Source organism: Antechinus flavipes, chromosome 5 (assembly GCF_016432865.1).
Source record: "Antechinus flavipes isolate AdamAnt ecotype Samford, QLD, Australia chromosome 5, AdamAnt_v2, whole genome shotgun sequence".
In the NCBI taxonomy this organism is placed as follows: domain Eukaryota; kingdom Metazoa; phylum Chordata; class Mammalia; order Dasyuromorphia; family Dasyuridae; genus Antechinus; species Antechinus flavipes.
The window spans coordinates 183,497,577-183,521,980 of record NC_067402.1 but is presented as its reverse complement, the minus strand read 5'-3'; the positions used below and the strand labels follow the sequence as shown (position 1 = coordinate 183,521,980).

General features: G+C 33.8%; 1 protein-coding gene across 1 annotated transcript in view; it reads right to left on the bottom strand.

Moving 5' to 3' along the window:
- The window catches only part of EPS8 (epidermal growth factor receptor pathway substrate 8), a 230,289-nt gene extending 206,112 nt beyond the window's left edge, over positions 1-24,177 (bottom strand). The window contains exon 1 of the mRNA XM_052000226.1: positions 23,781-24,177. The gene's annotated coding sequence lies outside the window, so the exon portion shown is untranslated. The remainder of the gene's footprint in view (positions 1-23,780) is intronic.
- Between the last annotated feature and the right edge of the window lie 227 nt (positions 24,178-24,404).

Genomic DNA, 24,404 nt, shown 5'->3' with positions numbered 1-24,404 from the left:
GGAAGTTTTTTTTTTTTTTAAAGTAAAGAAAATAAATATAAATAAATAAAAGGCATTTGGTCAAAGGGTACTAGAGTTGGGTAGATTAGGAAAGGCTTGAGCTATGTCTTCTTCTTTTTCTTCTTCTTCTTTTTTAGCTGAGGCAATTGGAATTAAGTGACTTGCTCAGGGTCACACAGCTGGAAGTGTTAAGTGTCTGAGGCTAGATTTGAACTCAGGTCCTCCTGACTTAAGGGCTGGTGCTCTATCACATCAACTAGCTGCCGCCTTGAGCTAAGTCTTGAAAGAAGAAAGGATTCTGTGATATAGAGGTGAGGAAAAAGACAATCAGTGCAAAAATATAGAGCTGGGAGATTGGCTATTGTATGAGGAACAGAAAGAAGGCAAACGTGTAAGGGTATTCAGGGGAGTGATGTACAGTAAGGCTAGAAAACAGACTGGGACAACATTGTGAAAGGGCTTTCAAAGGTGATACATGAATTTTCTATTTTATCCTAGAATCATGATCCTGGAGAATGATTAGAGTTTACTGAGTAGGGAAATGAAAAACTTAGAACTGCACTTAAGAAAAAAGTACTCTGGCTACAGTGTAGCTGTTAGACTGGAATGGGAAGAGTTGAGAGTTAAGCAGATAAACCAATTAAGAAGGCTTTTAATAATCTAGACAAGAAAAGATGAGAATAGAAGCTACGGTAACAGCTATATGAGTAAAGAGAAACAAAAGATGTTGTGGAAGTAGAAATGATAAGATACAGCAACAAGGTAAATTGAAGATAACATCAAAGTAACAAATCTGGGAGGTTGGACCTTCAAGACAGATGGATTTGGAAAAAAACATAATGGATTCTTTTTCCTAAATGCTAGCTATACCCTTCTGGTAGGGCCAGATAAGAAAACATATGAGAAGGAACTTGTGTAGTGGTGGAGACAATAAAGCATAGTACAACATGCATGTAGGAATGGCATAAAACAATAGTATTCAAAATGTATGCAATGATCCAACCAATGGGAAGAGAGAAAAATAGGTTGTATCCCACTCTACACGTCAAATGATAGTTGTAGAACTTATTTCCGATATATCCACACCTTTATTTTATCCACTATTACCCCAAAATCACTTCACTCCTCTCTCTCCAGTGGCTATACATGCTTCCAACCTCACTTCTTTTCCTTGGAGTATCTTATAACTTAACTGAGATCTAGATATTCACAGCAGCATGTAAAAATATCATTGGAGAAAAATTCTCCATCTAAGCATACTTATCCCATACCTTGAAAATCACAGTAGAAATAATAAAATTTAGAGCTGAAAGAATATTTTGAAATCATCTGACTCCCTCCACTCCACAATCTCGACATCTGATCATTTTACAGATATTTTGCTTTTTCCTCTCCTAATCTTGTTATAGTTTGTTCAGAGGAAAAAGCAATAAAATTTCACCAATGTGATAACCAATCATGATTTTAGATGACTGATGACCAAGCATGTTTTTATTTCTTTACGAGAAGTACTGGATTAAATATTGAGAAGCAGACATCATATTTTCAAAAATGATGTGTTGTTTTGTTCTACTTGTCTATACTTATTTGTTACAAGGGAGTGCCATTTTTAGGGGGTGGGAAGAGAAGTGGGTAAGTAATGATGGATAAAAAAAGAAAGAAAGAAAACAAGGGGAAGAACAATAATGAAACTTTAACAATTAAATGTACAGAAGTGAGCGATAGAAAGTTCAGATAATCCCCTGAAGGCAAGACAATTTTGTCACTGAATGTTAAATTTAAAATAGTTCTGAAAACTATATAATACATTCACAATTTTATATAAAATAATCTTTTTTCTTCTTTGTATATTAAAATGTCCATGTTTATTGATGTCCATTAAGTTCATAATAATTTTTTTTAAGATAACAGCATTAGCTGGGGCCACTATAAAATTATGCCCCAGCCTGGGAAAATATGGTACCACAATGGCCTAAAATTAAAGAGGTCATCTTGGGCACAAGCTGGACAATATTATAGCTATAATACCTTTCTGCTACAACCACTAATATCTCATTCAATCAATAAGTACTGAAAACCTGCTATGTGCATAAAATATGAAAGAAAAAAAATTAAGTGCTGATCATAATTCAAGTATTTAATTTATTATTACAAAATGTCTGGAATCATAATTGCCAAAAGAGCTAACTTCCTTGCAATATATAACCAAAGCAGATGGTTTTGAAATAGATAGTTATGAATCTTTCATTCAAAGCAGCTAACTAGACACACATGAGCCAGACACACTGTAAGGATAACTCCAAGAGTGTGTAATCTGAGAGCCACATTTGAAAGTGCCTGGTTTCACTAATCACAAGGAGGAGTTAACCGAGGGTTTCTTAACTTTTATTTTTTTTTTTGGTCATGGTTCCTTTTGGCAGTCCGGTAAAGCCTAGGAACCACTGCTCAGAATCATTCTTTTTAAATAACTGAAAGAAATGCTGAGTTTCAGTCAGAAGTTAGTGGAAACCAAGATGTAAATTTTTCCCATTCAAATTCACAGACTCCCTGAAATCTATCCATAGAAAGATCCTTGAGGGTCACAGATTACAGAATAATAATGTCTGAACTAACTTTTTTTAAAAAATTGTCACTATAATAAGTTAAGTTTACTAGTTTGCCTCTATAGAATTAGCATTGTGATCTGATATTTTTCCTCACCAGAATAGCATTTTATAAGCATTTTGAAATCTTTGTTTGATTTCATTGTTAGTTTTTTTATCTAAAATTTTCAAGAAAATAATTTTTTAATGTTTATAAATGGCAAACCTCTTAGTTATCATATTATACTCCTTAAATGGCAGAGAATTTGGCAATAAATGATAGGAAAATATATACCTACAGACATATATGCATGTATATATACATATGATATGCTCAAATGACTATATGAAAAACTGGAATATTAATTCAATGATGATGGCAGTGTGAAATGATCTAGTCATTCTCAAAAAGAATTTGAAGTTATAAAAGAAAATATATTAATTATTTATGTTCTTTGAACTAGTGATCTCTCACTCCTATGCACTCTGTAATTTAGTAGCAACACTGGGATCCTTGCTGTTCCTTACAACAAACACAACACCCCATCTCCCTCCCATTACAAATCTTTTCACTGGCTATCCCCCCACACATCAAAGCTTCTGTTCCTTATCCAGAGCTCCTTATCTAGAGTTAAGGAGCTGACTTACCTGATAATCTTCAAGATCAATTCAAATCTCACTTTAAAAAAAAAAAAAAGCCTTCCCTGGTTTTTCCCTCCCTCAATCCATCCCTCAATCCCTTCTCCTTGAGACTACTTCCAATTTATCTTATGTATGTGTAATTATCTGAATGCTAATCTTTCCCATTAGAATGTAAGTTCATTGGAGGCAAGGATTCTTTCTGCTTTTCTTTGTATTCTTAGTACTTAGCAAAATATCTCAAACATTGTAAGCCATTGCTTGTTTAATCAGTGACACAAAGAAAAGCCATGAATAATACAATAGAAGTAGTGCCATTTAGTTCAACTTTGCGTTGTACAGATGAGGAAACTGAAGCCCAGGGAGGCTTAATGATTTGCCCATGAGCACTCAGTTATAGTATTAGAGAAATTGAACCTGGATCCTATGCCTATGAACAGACAATTCTTTCCACAGTACCAAAAGGCTGCCCTATAAAAAAATATTTATATCAGTTTAAAGAGGATGACAAATTATGTGCTCAGTAATTGAAGAATGGCTGAACAAATTGTAGCATGTGAATAATTAAAACTTCTTGTACCATGAAAAACAGCAAATATAAAAAATTAAGAGAAGCTTATGAAATCTTATACATCCTGATGGGAAAAGAATAATAAGCACAATGAAAATAATACTGTCACTAAAAACTTAAAAGGCAAATTTTAGGTTAAATGCCATATTGATTTCAAATTACTTAAAGCATGCAACTCTTTTTAATGGAAGTACTATAAAATTATTACTCTATGGAAATTATTTTCAAATATGTATATAATCAGACCACCAATTTATTAAAGCAAAAATCAAAATCAATGCCAATGAAGAATACAAAGAATAAAATTAGAGACACAGTTTTTAACTAGTCAAAATGCAATAAAAAGCCAAACTTTTTTTAACCCACTCACATACATATATATATATATATATATATTTATGTATGTATATATATACATATATATATATATATATATATATATATATATTATATATATATATATATATATATATTAAAGGCATGAATGTTGGTCATATCAGGAAGAAGATAATGTTATAGTCTCCTAAGCTTAGTTCTGGTTGAAATTCACTTGGGAGGGAGGGAAGGAGGGAAAAAGGCAGGAAAAAGAGCAAGGAAAGAATGGAAAAGGAAAAAGGGAGGGAGGGAGGAAGTAAAAAATGAAGTCAGGAAGGAAGAAGGAAGAGAAGGAGAGAGGGAGGAAGAGAAGAAAGAAAGAAGGGAAAGGAAGGAAAGAAAGGGAGGAAAAACTATGTACAGATAGGATATGGACAGGATAAATTGGAAATAGTCTCAGATGACAAGTACTAAGAGATTAAGAAGGACTAGGAAAAAGATCTAATTAGGCAAAGACATCCTGAGAAAATTTAAGAATGAAACTGAGAAGAAGACAATAAATAAACAAGGAGACAAAAGAAAATAATGATTTTTTTTAAACAAAATTATCCAGGTAAGAATAACCAAGTAAATGAAGAATGCTTATTGTTGAGATTCCTAAGCCATCTAAAAAGGGACAAAGGATAATATATAATTGGAGAGTTTGCTTGATTTAATCGATTCTTCAAACTAAGTAAGAACTCCCCAAATTCCATATGTAAATTTCAATTGCAATCTCTCTGCTTCTTAGGGATGAAATACCACCCATCTCCCATCACCTGTGGAAGAAATCACAGTACATGGATAGAATTTAAGGCTTTCTTACCATCTGTGAGTCCCAAGTTTCTTCCTCCCTCCTACTTTCGTTCTGTTCCTCCTACCAATCTGATTAGTACTCAGGCTTTCACAAAATCTGTTTTATAGTAGGTCCTTGACCTGTTGTAATCAGAGAGCCTTGACAGATAGGTATATTCAGTAGTAGACCAATTCTTTATAGTTATACAACTGAACACAAAATCTGTTTTATAGTAGGTCCTTGACCTGTTGTAATCAGAGAGCCTTGACAGGTAGGTATAATTAATGGTAGACCATTCTTTATAGTTATAAAACTGAATGGTACAGACAATACAAGATTCAAATGTATTTACTGATTTTACAAATCTCAAAAGCTTTCTTCCAACTTGTAACTCTTGCATCTGTCAAAATCATAGAGTCCTTGAAAGATATCACAAAGGTGGTACAAAGAACAGATAGTTAGACTTGGAGGTAGGAAAACATGAAATTAAACTTAGCTTTGGACATTTATTAGCTGTGTTATCCTGGATAAGTCACTTGATTTCTCTAAGTCTTTATTACTTATTTATAAAATGGGGATAAGTACAAAATCCTTGGAGGATAGCAGTAGGAATCAAATGAAATAGTGTACAAAAAATGCTTTGCAAATCTTAAAGGATTACATAAATGTTAATTGCTATTATTAATATTGGTAAACTTTGTTCAATAATCCTTTATTTTTAACATGAATTATAGTGTTAAAAATAAAAATAAAAAACACAGAGATATGTATTTATCAAAGATATTTGTCACTGTGATGTAAGGCTTCCAAAACCTAATCCACATGTTAATATGGTCTTCCATATATCATGTCTTTCAGATTATACTTTGCTAGATGCATTAAGCCCCAGAATACTTAAGTTCCTCCTAAATGAAATCTAAAATAATTCCCAAAAAAACCTGAACCTAGTTATCCACGTAGTGGTAAACTAGTAGATGAAGAATGTCCATGGTCCAGACTATGACATACAAATGAATATAAACTTCATCCATTACTATACATATCTTAGATGGACATGATCATGAACAATAACCTGACCAAGAAAACAGAGTGGATGCCCATCAGTTGGAGAATGGCTGAATAACTGTATATGAATGTTAAGAAATATTATTGTTCTCTAAGAAACAATTAGCAGGATGATTTTAGAGAGGCGTGGAGAGATTTACAGGAACTGATACTAAGTGAAATGAGCAGAACCAGAAGATCATTTTATACAGCAACAAGAAGATTATATGATGATAAATTCTGATGAATGTGGCTCTTTTCAACAATTCAGGCCAGTTAATAATCTTGTGATGAAGAGAGCCATCTATACCCAGAAAGAGGACTTTGGGAACTGAGTGTGGGTCACAACATAGCATTTTCACTCTTTTTGTTGATTTTGCTTGCATTTTATTTTCTTTCTCATTTTTCCCTTTTTGATTTGATTTTTCTTATGCAGAAAGATAATTGTATAAATATGTATGCCTATATTGGATTTAACATATATTTTACCACATTTAACATATATTGAATTACTTGACATCTGGGGAGGAGTAGGAAGGCGGGGGGGGGGGGGGGGGGGGGGGGGGGGGGGGGGGAGGGGGATTGAAACACAAGGTTTCGCAAGGGTTAATGTTGAAAAATTATTCATGCATATATTTTGAAAACAAAAAGCTTTAATAAAAAAGCATGCTTAAAAATACAAAAAAAAATTATGCCAACATTATGCAGTGCTCAACTTTGATAGACTTAACTCTTCTCAGCAATACAATGATATAAGACATTCCAAAAGATTTGTGATGAAGATGCTATCCACATCCATAGAAAGAACTATGGAGTCTAAATGTAAATCAAAACATACTATTTTCACTTTTTTATTATTTTTTCTTTCTCATAGTTCCCCCCACTTTTTCTAATTCTTCTTTCACCACATGACTAATGTGAAAACATGTTTAATATGATTGTATAAGTAAAACTTATATCAGATTCTTTGCTGTCTTGGGAAGGAAGGAGAAAAGGGAGGGAGGAAGGAGGAAATTTGGAAATCAAAATCTTATAAAAGGGAATGTTAAAAATTATCTTTACATGTAATTTGAAAAAAAAATATTACTGAAACACTAGTGAAAGAAAAAATATATATACCAGAATAAAAAGTGAGGGTTAGTTAAATGGTTCAAGTGTTGCTTTAATTTTCATTTTATGTCAAAAATAAGAGAAAAAAAAGATGAGAAAGTACATATAGGATGAAATATATACTAACAAAGGGAATATCACATCAATGAGACTAATGAATGAATAAAGCATATACCAAGCACTGAAATACCGAAGCATCAGAACATGAAGAAAAATATAATGTAGAAAAATATAACATAGAAAACTTTATGGATTAAGTAGGTTGCTTAGAAAATAAAAAGAAAAAAATTTTAAAATAAAAATCAGAATAAAATGATTTACATTTTTATTAAGCTAATTTACTATTAATTTATTTAATCACTTAAACACAAGCTTAATATATATTTGTTGATAAAATTTTATTTAACTCAAGGGAAATTATTTTCAATTAAAGATATCACAAATGCCCATGGGGAGATAAACTCACTATTTAGATCATGGTGCTAAATGGTACTGTTTGTGGGTTTAAAATAATATAAGTAGGAGCATCAGTACTTCCTTCCTGAATTCCAGTATCATCCAGATGTCTCTCATATGGGTGCCAGATTAGGGAAAGAGCCAAGAAACTCTGAAAGGATTAGTGTAGGGGAGCAGTATGTATGATAGAAAAAGCACTGACGCAAAAATCAGAGAACCTGGGTTCAAATCTTGACTCTGATGCTTTATTACCTATGTGAAGAAAGATCATTTAAATTTAATGGGCTTTAGTTTTGTCATCTGTAAAATGAGGGTGTCAGACAATAATATGTGACCACTAAGGCCCCTTCTGGAGGATGGGAAGTGGGAAGAGAATGAGTATTTATTAAGCAATGGAGCATTCTCTACCAATAATATCTCATTTAATCTAGTTCTAATTTTATGATCTAACATATCAATCTCTATAGCTCAAAATAAAACTCAATAATAGGTTAGAGTAAGAGAAACAATAAAGGGTAATACAAAGAACTAAACTAGAAAACAATAGACTAGGCTCTAGTTTCAGTTCTGCTAGTTGAATCAGTGGGGTATAATAGATATCACATTGATCTTATTGTCAGAAATGTGGGTTTCAGTCCTGCCTCCATTACTAAATATATGAACATTCTATTGTCTTAATCTCTCCTTCAGCTACAAAATGTGGATAATACCCTCTTCACAAAATTATTATATGGTTAAAAAGACATGATGTTGCTATTATTCATCCTTCATTTTTGAAGAAGGCCAACAACATCACAGGTGATGTCTTGACTTGCACGTGAACTGGATTTAAGTAAGATAGAGTTGCACAAAGTTCTCATCTTCACTCTCTCTTCCCAAATCATTGCAGTCCAGTGACAGGTCAAAAATCAAGATGATGGACAATATCTGAGGATTCATGGATAACCTTGGAGTCTTCAATGTCTGACCAAGTCTTGAGCCCTCCACAGTGCCTGCCTTAGCCACTTTTACGGTCCCAATTCTACCTAGGGAAGTCTTCTTTAAGTTTAGCCCATCTACCAAGATGGTTTTACTAGGGTGTGGCCTTTGCTCATGCTAGTTTCTTGAAGCTATAGATAAGAATTCGATGAAAGTAGACACTAAAGGTAAGTAAGTAGCCCTGAAAAGTGCTTAGCAAATCCTTGGGGTATATGGAGTGTTCAGGGATGACCAGCCCCTCTAGTGTGATTGTTGTCAAGAAATTTCACTTATCACATACACATATTAAAGAATACACTTTATTCTCATCAGGGCAGTCAACAAAGGGGCATGGTGACATAATATATCCTCAGCAAACAATGAAGCCCAGTCCCTCTCATGGTGACTTCCTCACACTAATTGGGAGGAATTCAGATCTATGAATATCAACAAGGACAAAAAAAAAAAAAAACTAATGGGGTAGCAAAATGGATGGCATCCAATAGGCATCCAAGGTCATCTGTGCTCAGATCCCTTCATTCAGATTTCTCAATTACAAAAAGTTACTACTGTCTAGGGATTCTAAAAATTCACAATGTAAACTAGTGGTTTCAATTTTGAATATCACGAATGAATAGTAGCTACTTGGCATATAGGATTATAAAATGTAGACTCTGGAAGCTTTCTCTTACATACAGTTGTCCTAAAAAAGCAGGTTTGTTCCAAAGCAAAAGAGAAAATACATGCATGCACACACACACACACACACACATCAGGAAAAGAAAAAAACGCACTATATTCCAGAACAAACTTAAGACTTTGGCCTTATATTCAAAAAAACCACTTGAAACAAATATATATAAGCAGAACTTTATTGTCACAGCCTGACTTCTGCCTCTTCATGATTACCAGACTTGGCAACCTTTGCTCCCTACTATTGCTACAACCAGAACTTGTCTTCACATGCCTGAGGAGAAAGGAGTAGCAGTCCCAAGAATAACTGCTTGGATTCCTGAAAGTGGACAAGGTCTATCTAAACTGAGGCAAATTTTACCCACATCCTGTCAAAATTAAATATGTGACAGCCTTATATGTGACTAGAGGAGAGAACAATGAACAAGACTCAATGAAGAAAACTTTCTGTTAAGCAAGCCCTATTTCTTATATATTTTAAAAATATTTACAAAGCATGGGAAAATACCCTTCCTTTCTGTTTCTTTTCTTTACTATTTCAAAAGACCTATGACTCCTTCCAGTGATGCAAATGCCATACTTCAACAGGCATCTTAATGAATTACTCTGGAAATAACACACATAAACACACACAAATTCAATTCCTGTATGACTCTATAATATGCATGTATAGGTGTGTACAAGAATGCCCAAAACATATGTTTTATATGAATATGGGTATATGCATATATACATATGACTATAAACAAACACTCCTTGTGAGTAGGGATTGTTTCATTCATGGTAAATTATATGCCCAGCACAGAAGCTAGAACACAGTAAAACTTAATAAATATTTATTTGAGTGATTCCCAGAGCTCAGCAAATTATAACACTTTGCATTAGATCAATATATTAGATTTAGAGAATTTCGGACCTATGAGTACTTCCATTCCCCATTCCCCATTAGTCAGCTCCTCCTAGATCCTCTCTTTTGGGGAGGGGCCCAACTCTGCAAAACTGTATTCCCCTTCTGACTTTCTAAACCTTTATGTGATGCTCCCCTACCCCAATATAGGTACTTCCTTCATCTCTGCTATTTAGTTCTCTCTTTCATATGACTTCCCCCAGTAAAATGTAAGCTCCTTGGGGACAGGGATTTTCTTTATTTCTGCTTTTATTTATATCCTCAACACCTAACAGAGTGCATAGCACATAATAAATACTTAACAAAATGCTTGTAGTATTTTATTGTTCAATCATTTAGAGCCCAATCTAAAAACAATCTTCTCCATAAAGCCTTCTCTAAGAAGATCTGATATAAAATCTGCCCCCCCCACTTCAGAACCTCTACAGCATTTTTTACTACTTATCAAACATTATTTTGCACACTAACTATATGTATTTGTACTTTTTTTCATTAGTTTACATAAGCTCTGTAACAACAGGATCTAAAGCTCATTGAAACTTTGTTATCTCCCCCAAGATCTAACATACTATCCTGGACAGAAAAAAGCACTTAAATGCTTTTTGATGAATGAATGATTCAAATCTATTTAGGATGGGATCTAAATTATGCTATTTGTAACCAAATCTCAAAACAAACCTAAATTTCCAGACTGACCTGGGAACAGCTCCCTGGAGTTCTTTAAGAATGCTAGCTGAGATGTTAGCTCAGGTCACCTGGTCAAAATGATTTAACCAATTCTTATCCCTAATCCTATTTGCTAACTAATACTATAAGACAGAATGGCATAGAGAAATGTACCTCATAGTTGAGATGACCTGGATTCAAGTTCCACCTTTGATACACACCAGCTATATAAGCCTCAGAATGTCATCTAATTTCTCAATATCCCAAGCAACTTTTTAAAATAAAGCAAAATAAACTTTTTAAAATAAAAGTTTAAAAACTTTTTAAAATGTCTTAAGATATTTTGAAAATTATTTCAAATATAATTAGTCTCCTTTGCATACTAAGCATTTTATTTAATTCATGTAAAAAGAAGGGGATTACAGTCTTCAGCAAAGGAGTCTAGGACCCCCAAAGAGGTAAAGAACTGGCTTTAAAATTCTATATGCTACCAGATCACTGGTCTGCATAAGTAATGAGAATTCCATCATGGAAAACTCTCTTCCACTGATAACTCTCAACTCTGTCCACTAGTTAATTTGTCTTTATCTTAATTATGTTTAAGACACAAAGTGGTTTATACTATCATTTTGAGATAGCTAAATAACAAGTAATAGTAAAACAGGGATTATTGGGATGGAGATGCTAAAGTCATTTATAGCAATGGCAGTTTTTTTCTAGTAACAATAATCAGTTATTTGCTGACATTTGTCAAAGTTCCTTGGCAAAAAAGTGAAAAATATATACAAAAACATGCAATTTGGAATCACATCCCTCTCCTTAACAATACAAAGTGAATCAGGAATTTATACTTTGGATGGTATTGAATAACAGAGATGCCAATTATTATCACAAACACAAAGAAGTCTCTAACTCTAATTTGTCCATAAACTCAAGCTGTCATGTATATGGGTGCTTTTTTTTTTCTTGGTTTTACTTGCTTATTTAAAAATAGAAGTGTCACTGTATAAATGAATAAAAGCATATACTCACCTCTTGGCCAAACTTTATCCTTCTAAAGATTTATTATTTAATTCACGTGAGTACTCCACAGTACAGTAAATGGTTGTTTTGAGATACTTCTGCTAAGAAATTCATCACACAGTGCCAGTCTTTGGGATGGGCTCTATGATTAAATAGGTTAGATCTTATATAGGAACCTAACAAAGAACCCATAGACTTCCACTTTGACAATTCATAATACAGCATACCTTGGATAGCATTTCAGAACTAAGAAAATATTTAGGTTTCAAATAGTTATCATTGGGTAAGACAATGATTGGGACAATTCTTTTATTGTACATTGACTAAATCTACATCATTAACAAATTTCCTAAGACATTTATGCTAATAAATTTTGCCAACTGCTTTACAACTTAGTTCTTTTCTTGTAGCTCATAAGCAGCATGAATGTTAGTAAACATGACTAAGAAGGCTTTTATATGCTCAAAAAATAGCATATTTTCATCACACTTTTTTTTGTCTCTGAACATAACTAATCACTAACTTCAGCACTGCCTTGTCCCAATACTGTGTCATTCTATCCTTGAATGTTTAAAAAAAGAAAAATACATGCTCAGCCGATTTAACGATTTAAATTGAATTATAGAGATTTTTATACATAGGGAGAACTAATAATTACCACCCTGAATTATTCTATTTTTTTCATGGCTTCCTATGCTATATAGTTCAAATAGATAGCCTATAATTCACCTCTTACTGCTTTCCATTAAGAGGTAATTATAACAACTTCTGAAAACTTAAGCAGATAATCTCCATCATAAGAAAAAGCTTCAAAGAGAACTCAAACTCAAAATTCAAAATATTAAAGAGAAACATGGGAGTTTCAGTTTGTTAAAAATCTAATTTGAACTTCTAATTAATCTTATTTTATGACTGTTGAGGAAGGTACTTTTAGAATATTTGAATCAAATAATACTTCAGTGAATGCATTAATGAAAATGAAGATCTAATACTTAATTGACTTTGTTTCAAAATAATACATATGAATTACCTAACAATGAACCTGACTCTGCAGACTGAGAGATACACATGCGTCTCACTGAGCCTGTAGAGAGCTGATCCCTGCATGTTCATACCAGGGGCAAATGCCTCTTGTTCTCAAATAGAAAAAAGTCCTATACCCAGATTTGCTTTTCCCACATGTGCTTAATTATGTTGACTCCTTAATATGCTCCCAGGAGAACATGAACATCCCACATAAAACTACTCTATGCAGGTCATCACCTATGGGAAAATGATTCTTCCCAAGGCTAAATCTTTTTTTTATCTTAGAATGTTGGAAGGTGGGGAAGTATTATGTGGAATACGTGAAGAGAACACATTTGGAGGCAAAGATGGAGAACAATCTTTACTGCTCTCTGGAGCCTCTTTAAAATGTTCATGCTGGAAGGCAAGTCAAATTAGTTTTATAGTTTTATAGTTTTACATCAGACTTTCCTGTATATAGTCATGCTTTAGGTGAGATGATTTGATACTGATTATACCTGTACCTACAACTTCTATTATAGTAAGGCTGATGAAAATTAAAATGTATGAGCTCTCTTTGCTTAATTTCATAAATATATCACAACTGGACCTTTTTTGCAATTCATATTATAGTTACACTTTTACCTACCAGCATTTTATTCTGTAGAGGTTTAATTATCTTTCTACTGTGGTCTAACTATTTACAAAATAATATATGACAACTACTTAAATTAATAATAATAATTGGCGTTTATATAATGTTTTACAGCTTGCAATGCATTTACCAAACATTTCATTCATATACACATGTGGGTTTGCATGTATATGTACATATGCATACACACACCTATACAACATACCTATACACACATACATACACATTTACAATACACACACATGCAAATACACATACATACATGCATATGGATAGAACATCTGGTCTGGAGTTAGAAAGATTTAGCCTTAGACACTTACTAGCTATGTGATTCTGGGGAAGCCCCTTAACCCTATTTCTCTCAGTTTTCTCATCTCAAAATGAACTGGAGAAAGACTCCAGGCCTAGCATATTATCTACTAGTACACATCACCTTTCCACTTGAAAGAAATGACTTCAATAGCCTCTTTTATTTCAAACAATTTAGCAACCTAAACTTGACCTTCATTGTCACAATGACCATGAATGTCTTCTTTCTTTTGTCTACTCTCTCTGACTATGACATCACCACTCACCGTGAAAGAGGTAGAATAGCAAGTAGGAGGAAATCAAGGTTACAAAAGATACAACTAGTAACTAAAGCTATTTGGAAATTGAAGGAAACTATCAGAAGCAATCTGAGAAGAAAAAACAAAAAAACAAAAAACAACCAGAAGGTCTGCCGGATGACTATATCTGCTTCAATATTTTTATTGGACTGTTTCCCACAAGAGATTAGGAAAACAACAATTCTTAAGATAAAACTTAAAAACATGAAATTCTGCCAAGCTCTAGAACATTGATATTAAGGCAATCAGTACTGAAAATTTTTCTTTCAACAATTGGGATGAAAATTATACTAAAAACTGTATGGAAAATTAAATTGCACTACATGTATGGGAGTGGGCAAGATGTGTTTCTAATACTTACCATTTTTTTTAAGTCAAAGACAGATAGTATTTTTCACATCAAAGAAAAGCACAGAATTTAACATTCATAATGTTTCAAGTTCAATCTATGCTGAATTTTTATTTTTCCTAAAACAGGTATTATTTCATCTTGATCATTCAAAAATATTTTATATCTACTTCTATATATGCACGTGTATATCACATAGAGATCATAACTTTTACACACTTATTTATATACAAGAAACCTATTCTCAAACACAGACAGGCCTACATAGTAGATAAAGGGCATGTTTTAGAGTCAACATCACTTAGCATCATCAAAACTCAGATATACACAAACTCCATGACTCTGGGCAAGCCACAGTCTCACAGACAAAGCCCCCAGATATTTCTCAAAAATAAAATTGCAGTAAATTGCTAATTAGTATCAATTTAAGGAGTTTCTACCCTCAAGATAACATTATATATAATTGCTCCCTCTAAACTGTGAGTTCCTTGAAATCAAGGACTATCTTTTATCTTTCTTTGTGTTCCCAGAGTTTAGTTCAGGGCCTGGAACATAGTAAGAACTTTTAAAAGGTTTATTGAATAACTGACTGACTGACTGATTGACTGACACTAATAAAATTATTAAAAATATAAATCCTACAGTCTCCTACCACCAACATATGTCAGTTTTATATGTGGTGTGCCAAAAAGTCTTAGTGCAGTTTCAAGCTAGTAACACAAATGCAAATATAGAAAACACACATAATTTTAATAAATATAACAATAGCCAGACATTGATAAGAAATAGATTGAGGTACTAAAAAGAATACTAAATTTAGAGTCAAATAACTTGGTTTTGACCCTTGGCTCTATTTATTACCTATGTGACTTTCAAGAAGTCATCTAACTTCTATCATTATCATTTCCTCATACATTATACATTCCTCATAAGACTGGATTACTTATTATAAATCTTCAGATCCTGTAAATGATACTTCCTTAATACTCTCATTTAAAAGCCTATATTTACTATCATATATCCTGATTCTACTTCTTTACATGCATGAGATCATGTGAATAATGCTACAAGATTTTATCCAGTGACTATATTTTTATCACAGAAAGAATTCTATTGCTTTTAAATTATTAACAACATAAAACTGAAGACCTAAATAAAAGCCCCACCAAGAAAATCTGTATTCATATATGTGTGTATGTGTGTGTGTGTGTGTGTGTGTGTGTGTGTGTTTATGTGTGTGTGTTAAAGATTCTGGGGCATGGAAAAATACAGCTTCCTTGTTTACACATAGTACTAGCAATAAACCATACATAAGCATTGAATATAATTTCACATACTCCAAAAGCTAAGCCTATGTTTGTAAAGTCATATTAGATTAAGGATTAGTGTCCTAGAAGACATTCCTAGGTCAAAAGGATTTTAAAAAATTCCTTAAGTGTGTTTAGGTTCACCACAACAAAATATAGGCTAAAAATGGATGGAATGGAGAAATCAGAAGGACTGGCCTCATGCTCTCCCAAACATAATAACTCTTTATGAACAAAATATTCTTCAAGAACTGCAATAAGGTTACTTCCTTCCATACATGGAAGAAAGAAATTATTAAGCAAAATGCTCTGGTAGAAGGCGAGTCACCCATTTAACAAAGTAATTCACAAACCTAAACTCAGCAAAATAGGGTAAAAGGATTAGCCCAGCAAGATCTTAAATTTGACTTGCTTTTATTAGCTAGATAGGAAAGTGTAAGTATGGATTTTATCCATTTTCAGTTCTCCCTTTTTTCTTTAGGTTTTATATAAAGCCACAGGATGCTTTAATAAAATCATTCTACTGAACACCTTTATGTCTGAAGCAACCATTAAGCCACAAGTTTCTCTAGGAAAATCTCTAAGAAAAACAGAGAGCATGCTGAGCCAGTATCTAGTGTCTTTTTAAAAAGAACTAACTGCCTTCATTACCTATTTTTATGTTGTTCTAATGGAAAAATATAACAAATTTACCAGAATTGCTAAAATCAGAGAATCTTCCAGAGAAATCCATTTAGATAGTTGATGTCCACAATTATATTTTTCATATATAAATTCAAGATACTGGAAGGGAACATCTATTGATGCAATTCAACTGCAACTGTAGTTGGAAAAACACTTACCAACTGAATGTTGTACTCTCATTTTCTAAATGAGGAAGTGATGGACTATTTCAATGAGTCTTATAAAAAAGTTCAATGTTTAAAAAGAACAAAAAAGGTCACTTCAAACTAGTAATTTTTCATTAGGGGAGGTAAATTTGAACCTATAAGTTCTTCCACATGGGGAAAAACTCTCCCCCAATATAGCAATTTATTGTCTTAGGAAGTGATCTGGTCACAAAGTTTGTATCAATATAGAATCAAGACAAGAGTGGAATCCAGATCTTCCAGACTGCAAAAAAACAACTCTCCACTTTGTCAGGCTGTCTTCACTAAGAGACTTCAATTTTAAACAGTGCAGGCCCTCTCCAAACACTTAGACTTCTTCATTAACCTCTTAACAGAAAGATAAGCCATTACTGAAGTCCTTCGAATATTTTTTCTTTACTCTAAAATTGAAGTATAATTTCTGCAAAAGTAAGAGCAGCAATGAACATAGGTTCCTATTGGATATTTATTCACAAAAACTTTTGTTCTTCTTGGGCTTTGTAGTATAAAATATTATAATATTGCTGTGCATAACTCTGGGCAAGTCACTTAATCCCTGTTTATTTCAGTTTTCTCATCTGTCAAATGGGGATAATAATAGCATCTACTTCCCAAGGTTGCCTTGAGGATTAAATGAGATAAGAATTGTAAAGCACCTCTCACACAATGTCTGGCATGCATAAATATTAGTTGTTAATACTATTATTTTAATTTGTTCAGTCCTATTTTGGTCCCTTCCCCTTTCTTCTTTGAAAAAAAAAATCCCTTTTTGTGAGTAGACTCCCCCTAACAACCAGAGAGGTACAAAGTAAAACATATTCTATCCCAGCATGCAAGAAAAGTTGATTTCATTTCTTTTGAGCCATGGTCATTTAGCCAGGTTAACATTTCATTGGTATGAATATGAGGTTACCAAAAAAAAAAGAACAGATTAATTATTCTGACACTCTTGACTGCTTCTTTCACTGACTACATAGCTATTTTCAGCTGTTCATTTTACCTAACTATGCACTGAAACTATATTACCTCATTACTTTGGAAGGTAACTTAGCAATACAAAGAAGTGAACTAAGAAAATATGGATTCAAATACTGTTTTGACTGCCCTTGGTCAAGTCACAACATCAAAGAATTATAAAGTTGAAATGGACCTTGGAAGTTACTTAGCCATACAATCACAGGATCTCAAAGGCTATCTACTCCAATTGGTACCTGAAATGGAATCTCCTCTGCTACATCCTTAAAGAGTGGTCATTACAGCCTCCACTTCAGTGGAGGTAACCCAAAACCTTGGGAGGCAGTCCAATCAACTTTTGGACAGCTCTAACTGTAAGGCAAGTTATCCTGACATGAAGCTTAAATCTGCCATTCTAAAACTATTATCCATTGCTTCGACCTTAAGAAGACTAATTTTTTCCACATGATGATCTTTCACAGTTAATCTCTAAATCATCTCTTCTCCCAGTTAAACATCCTCATTCTTTCCAGTAATATTCCTATAGCCTCAACAATTCTCTCCCTATATTCTTCCTCCAAACACACTTTAATTTGTTTATGTCTTTTCTTAAAACATTTTGGCCAGAGTTGAGTCCAGTGTCAGGGGTGATACAATTCAGCTCATTTCAATGTCTAAAAGACCAAACAACCAAGAACAACTCTTATCTGTTTATTGTTTGCTTGTTTTGGGGGGAATCTGATCTGTCATTTTATAAATATAGGGAATTCGAAGTCTAGAAACTTTGTGTTTGGCAATGGGGTGTATAATGGACAGTTGGACTTGGAAACTTAGACACATGCTAGTTATATGAGCCTGGGCAAGTCACTTAACTGTTACATGCCTCCGTTTCTCCATTTCTAAATTAGAGATAATAAGCCATGTATGCCATGAGGATAAAAAGGATAATATCTGTAAAGCTCTTTGCAGTGCATAAAAAGTATAATAAATTTTTTTCACAAACAATGAATAATAGTATTGATATGATGTTCTAAACTTTGAAAGGTACTTACTATGTTATCTCATTTGATCCCTCATAGCCTTGTGAGGTTAAAAGGAATAAAGACTGAGAAGTTAAGTGATGTGTATAGAGACAGATAGCTATTTAGTATCAGTTCTTCTTACCTCCAAACCTAATCCTATCATCTGCGCCACCTAGCTGCCAATGCAACAATGAAAACATCAACTAATATAGATAACATTAAGGCAAAACATTCACCAAGAAATTTTAAGGTATTTAAAAAAAATAAATATTTTATAAGGGAAGGTTTGGTTGATAGGTATAGTGTCTGTGTCTGTCTTATAGGCTGTTTATCAGGAGTTTGACTCTTAGATCATGGGCATATGTTAAGGTTCACCACCACTTTCCCATATCTCAGATTTTCTTTGTAGAAAACATTATTGACATTTGCCAGCTGAAAATATCTTTACAGCTCTGATCTGTAGATTGCCATTTACAGAAATTGAAGGGTACTATAAATGTTACACCTAATATCTAGGAAGCAAGCTCTTGATACATGCAGACGTGGCATTTTAATCAACAAATCTCTCTACAAATGGTTTACAAGTGATTTTTTGCAATACATCATAAATGAATAAACTGTGCTTGCAGGCTATTTTGAAATCCTAATTTAACCTAAAATCACAGTTACAAATGCCTTAGAAAACCTTAGGAAATGAACAGACTAATGAGATAATCACACATTGAATTGAAAGTGAAAACCTCAAGTTGCTATTTCGCCCATTCAATTTAATAAATCAAGCATTTCAGCTATGTTTTTATGGAACCTCTCATAAAGAAGAATTAACAACCATCACCAAGTATAAGTAGCTTCCTGCAGTCAACCCACCTTCCAAAAGCAATTTTAAAAACTCTTTTTTTTTCTTACATACAACTGCTGATATTAACAAGTTTCCTAATGCATGTTGGTTATCTACATTATGAAATAAAAATAACCTTCCAGTATAAAATTAACCTAAACTTTATACCATTCAAATAAGTGATAAAATGCTAACTATACATTAAATTTGTCATAAAATAACTTGAAACTTTGGCTACCACTTTCTTCTAGTTTTTATCCTTTGTTTCTTAAAGACTGACAATAATTCACAAGTGGAAAATATGGAGAAAGAAGAAAATGATGTTAGAATAGAGAAAGGAAAAGTAAAGGGACCTAAAGACCTAAAGATTTATTTCAAATAAATAATGAAATCAAGAGGAGATTCTCGCATTGAAAACCCAAAAGAGCCATGAAATTTAATTAACATTCTAGGATAGGTCTTCTTTCTTCAGAAGAAAAGGTGACCAACCAATTCAAATACCAACTTCTGCATCTTATTTTGTTTTAAAGTATCATTTGCTACTAATAAAAAATTGAAAATGTGTATATTTATTATCTAATTATTTAACTACTTATCAAAGATTACATCCTTCTGATTCTAACTTCTTACCAAAAAAAAAGAAAGAAAACTTTAATACTATCATCACAAAAAGCCAAACACATCAGGAAAGCCTATAGGTTTCCCAAATCTGTCTCTAACTGTCCAAAGTAATGTAATAAAAAGCAAAAACCAACCTCAAGTAACCTCAAATATCAAGGAATGAGGAAAAATTAAACTGAATTGACTTAATTCACTAGCACATATTATTTTCAGAAGGCAATCGGGTATAGAAGAATTGTGTTTTTTCAATAGAAAAACTAAACTAACAGCAAAACAATCCCTGTGGGAAGTACAAAGCTGGGGGAAAAAATGTTTACAGCAATGTTTCTGATAAAGGTCTTATTTCTAAAATACATAAAGAACTATAAGAATATAAGTCATTCCCCAGTTGATAAATGGTCAAAGGATATGAACAGACAATTTTCAGATGACAAAATTAAAGTTATCTGTTGTTATGTGAAAAATGCTCTAATTCACGATCGATAAGAGAACTGCAAATTAAAATAACTCTGAGATACCATCTCACACTTCTCAGAATGGCTAAGATAACAGGAAAAGATAATGATAAATGTTGAAGGGGATGTGGGAAAACTGGGACATTAATGCATTCTTGTTGAAGTTGTGAAATGATCCACCGTTCTGGAGAGCAATTTGGAATTATACCCAAAGGGCTATAAAATTGTGCATAACCTTTGACCCACTAGTGCCATAACTGGGTCTGTATCCCAAGCAAATTATAAAGAAGGGAAAGGGATCCACGTGTGCAAAAATGTTTGTAGCAGCTCTTTTTGTAGTATCAAAAAATTGGAAAATGAGTAGAAGCCTATCAATTGGGGAATGGCTGAATAAGTTGTGATATATGAAAGTAATGAAACATTGTTGTTCTATAAAAAATGATGAACAAGCTGATTTTAGAAAGGTCTGGAAATTTACATGAACTGATGTTGAGAGAAACAAGCAGAAGCAGGAATACATTGTATATACAATAACACCAAAAATATATGATAATCAACTATGAAACACTTGGTTCTTCTCAGCGGTTCCATGATCTGAGGCAATCCCAACAGACTTTGGATAGAAAGTGTCATCTGCATCCAGAAAAAAACAAAACAAAACAAACAAACAAACAAAAACTATTGAATGTAAATCAACACATACTATGTGCACTTCTTTTTTTCTGTTTTTTTCTCTCCCATGTTTTTTCCCTTTTGTTCTGATTTTTCTCTTCCAATATGATTCATAAAGCAATGTGTATTAAAAATAATTTTTTGAAAAGCAAGGAAAAAACCCAATTCCTGTGATATTATTTCAAAAAAGTGTCCTCTAAATCCTAAATCCTCTACTGCCTAGGTGCAACAAAACTCAATCAAATGATTTCTCAAATACAAAAGAATATTTCAATCTAGATTTTAAAAACTATATGACCAAGACATTGGCTATTTTTTTAACTGATTCTTTGGTGCAAGCATTTAACCTGACCCAGAAAACCAACAATACGCTCATTTAAATGATTGTAAAAATAAGATTTCTAAATAAGTTCCAAATGTTCAACTTTTCTATGATTTTTATTTCTATAGTTAACTGTACTTAATTTTATCTAGATTTTGTTTGAGACAGCAACAATTTAGAATACATATCCTTAATAGTACTTATCAGGTCAACATCCTCTGCCTCTATAAAATAACGTTACGGTACATGGAGTGCTGGAATTGGAGGCAAGAAGACTACCACAGCATAATAAAAATAATAGGGAGCATTTAAATAGCACTTACTAGCACAGCACCAGGCACTATCATAATGCTTTACAAATATTATCTCATTTGATCCTCACAACAATCCTGAAAGGCAGACATTGTTATTATCCCTATTTTACATTTAAGGAAACCGAGGCAAACAATAACTTGTCCAGAATCACACAACTAATGTCTGCAGCCAAATTGGAACTCAAGTCTCAGTCCCAGTATTCTATCTCAAGGGTCAGAGCTTCATTCTCCTTCCCTGTAAAATGGAGACAATGGTCATTCTACTACCTAACGCACAAGATCATTGTGAATCTCAAGTGAAATTACATTTATAACAAGTTGCACAAACTTTAAAGCCACAAATTAATATTAGCTATAAATATATTATTGTGTACATCTGTTAATTTTGAGAAATTCAAAAAACCATCGTCACCTTAAACTCACTTCAAGGTTTGCTGGATAATGTATAGTACCAATACAACACATAAAAAAGATCAGTAAGTTAGTGGATCAACAAGCATATATTATATGCTTACTATATATCAAGACTGAGAATACAAATACAAGCAAAATGAATGGTATGCCTATTCTCACTGCCAACTCCACAAGTCCCTTTTTTGATATGGTTCCTGAAGGCAGTCCTATGCCTAAGTAGATAAACAGCTCAATCCAAACAGCCAAGTGATTCTGCCTGCTTATAAATATCAGAGGGTTTGAAGGGTTCTTTTACTGGAGAAGAAGCAAGACCTTTTAAATGCAACAATCTTAGGGTAAATATTTGGGGCTAAGCACAGTTGGTTGGAAGAATTTCTTTGAGTCTGGGGGTTGCACTAATGGATTTTCACTAGTCAGTAGTCTATTTGACTTTATGTCACTCCTGATTTAGGGCAAAAGGAGACTAATCCAACCAACTTGCCTTAATTACAATGGTCTTAAATGTAAAAGCATTAGGATTGTAGATTTAGAGCTGGAAAGGGTATCTTCTTCAATCAATCCTTTCATATTACAAATGAAAAATCTGATAATTAGAGAGATTAAGTGACTTACCCACGGTAATACAGATATTAAGTAGCAAAACTGGGATTTGAACCAAGGATCTTGGACTCCAAATCCAAAGATTTCAATGAATCGCAAAGCAATTCGGAAAAGAAATGTAAAGAGTAAGGTGTCATGGGAGACTATAAAGTAAAAGGAAAAGGGAATATGAAATAAATCAGACTCATAGATAGTGAATATCAAGAGAAAGAAAGTCTTCTCAAAAGTAGATCATTTGAAAAAAATCAATAAAGGTGACTAACATAACAGAAGAAAAGAAAATCTAAGTAATTTGGGAGATTAAAAAAATTCCCATCGAGTTCTCTTTAATTGGGAAAGGGAATTGCAGATGGCATCTTGGTCCCAACCCCACCCCCCAAAAAAAGATATTTTCAGAGAAATCATTGGTCCCAGTCATAATTTTCTTGGAGATGAGGAGGTAAAGAGAAAGACTATGAAAACCCGAAGTCTAGGAGCAGAAGATGTGAGACGAATACTAGGTCTATGGAAGCCCAGCTGACAAGATAAGACCCGGTGTAGTAGCCGGAGACTCAAGTTACCAGGAAACATTATATGTGCATTTTGTGTTTCTCTCTACCCATCTTCCCAGAAAAACAAACAAAAAAAAAGGGGTAAAATTCTTGCAAAATTGTGGCTATCAAGCTTGAAATGTTCTATTTGAAGATAAGAACGGGGAAAAGCAGAATAAATCCAAGCTCCTGCAGGCAGAGGGCACGTTAAATATTCCCAGAGGGCAGGAGTTGGCACCTTACTCCAAACACCAGTTGAAAGACGCGAAAGTGGAAAGCCGATTACAATCTTCAATCCACCATACACACACACACAAAAAGGCAAAGGAGTTTGTTGGATAGTTTGTTTTGTTTTTTTTTTATCAAAAGATAGGGTTAAATAGACAAGCACAGCGAAACCGACAAGATCTCTTTGTTGGAAATGTTTAGGTCAAGCAGCTCTCTTACCTTGGTAGGTTGGTTCTTCTTGCTCCGAACCAGTAGCGAGTGGTGCACAAAAGCTTTTCTTGGAGCTCAGCAGCTCTTCTTCTTGGTCGAGAATCGAGAAAATGGACTTGGGTGAAAGGTGGACTAGCAAAAGCCCTACCACTCCCCGAGCTAAGCCAGCGCCTCTCAAGTCTCCCCAGCCGGGGAAGCCTGTTGCCTCCCGTACAGATGCTTGAGAGAGGCGGGCTGAGAAGAGGACCTTCCCAGGGAACCTAACTCTCCGCAGCCAGACCCGCTGCGCGCTCTCTCCGCTCCCACTGTAATCCCAAAGCTCTTACTAGCTAGTAGACTAGCCCTATATGCTGAGCATGCCCAGTTCGCCCGCGAACGCCACCCTAAGGGCTTGCAGCAAGCTTGCACACTCCACTTGTCCGTGTTTTGCCTGCAGCTCAGAGAAGAAGGCGGCTCGGGCTTGAGTAATGGTGAACCATCTGGCTGACATCGGCTTTGAACGTGAAAAAAAAGCTGGGAGGGAAGAAAGGGGAGGAGCGCAAAAGTTATTAAGAAATTGATCCGAGTCTGAAACCACTGCTTTCTAGCGGATCTGTTCACCTTTTCGGGATCATTAATACTGCTAGGCAGATA